This window comes from Penaeus monodon, chromosome 15 (genome assembly GCF_015228065.2).
Source record: "Penaeus monodon isolate SGIC_2016 chromosome 15, NSTDA_Pmon_1, whole genome shotgun sequence".
Classification (NCBI taxonomy): domain Eukaryota; kingdom Metazoa; phylum Arthropoda; class Malacostraca; order Decapoda; family Penaeidae; genus Penaeus; species Penaeus monodon.
Window position 1 is genome coordinate 36,161,313 of NC_051400.1, and position 416 is coordinate 36,161,728.

Genomic DNA, 416 nt, shown 5'->3' on the forward strand with positions numbered 1-416 from the left:
AAAAGAATATTCAGAAGAAAATTCCTTTGTTATAAGTTTTAAAAAATCCAGAATGGTCTAAGAGTAAAGAAGCATGGGATAGATTTAATGTAGAAGTACTACAACCTGGCAAAGAAAGCATCATTCAAATGATATAATCCGGCTTGCAATTAGAAGAGATCCACTCCCAGATGTTCAGCAGCTGTACCCTGGTAGGATCTTTTATCTCTTCCCCTAAGATGGCGCCCCTCCCCCCAATCAGGACTTTAGTAGCTGCTGGTTAGGCTCACAGTATCATATCTAGAACACAGTTTGATGTCCTAGTTTTATAAACAATCTTAACATTAAAGCCCTGGTGCGGTGTTCACAAAAGGTCTTATATTCTGAAATTTATCTTAGACAAAAAAAAAAAAAAAGCCTGTGATTTGCCCCGCTGC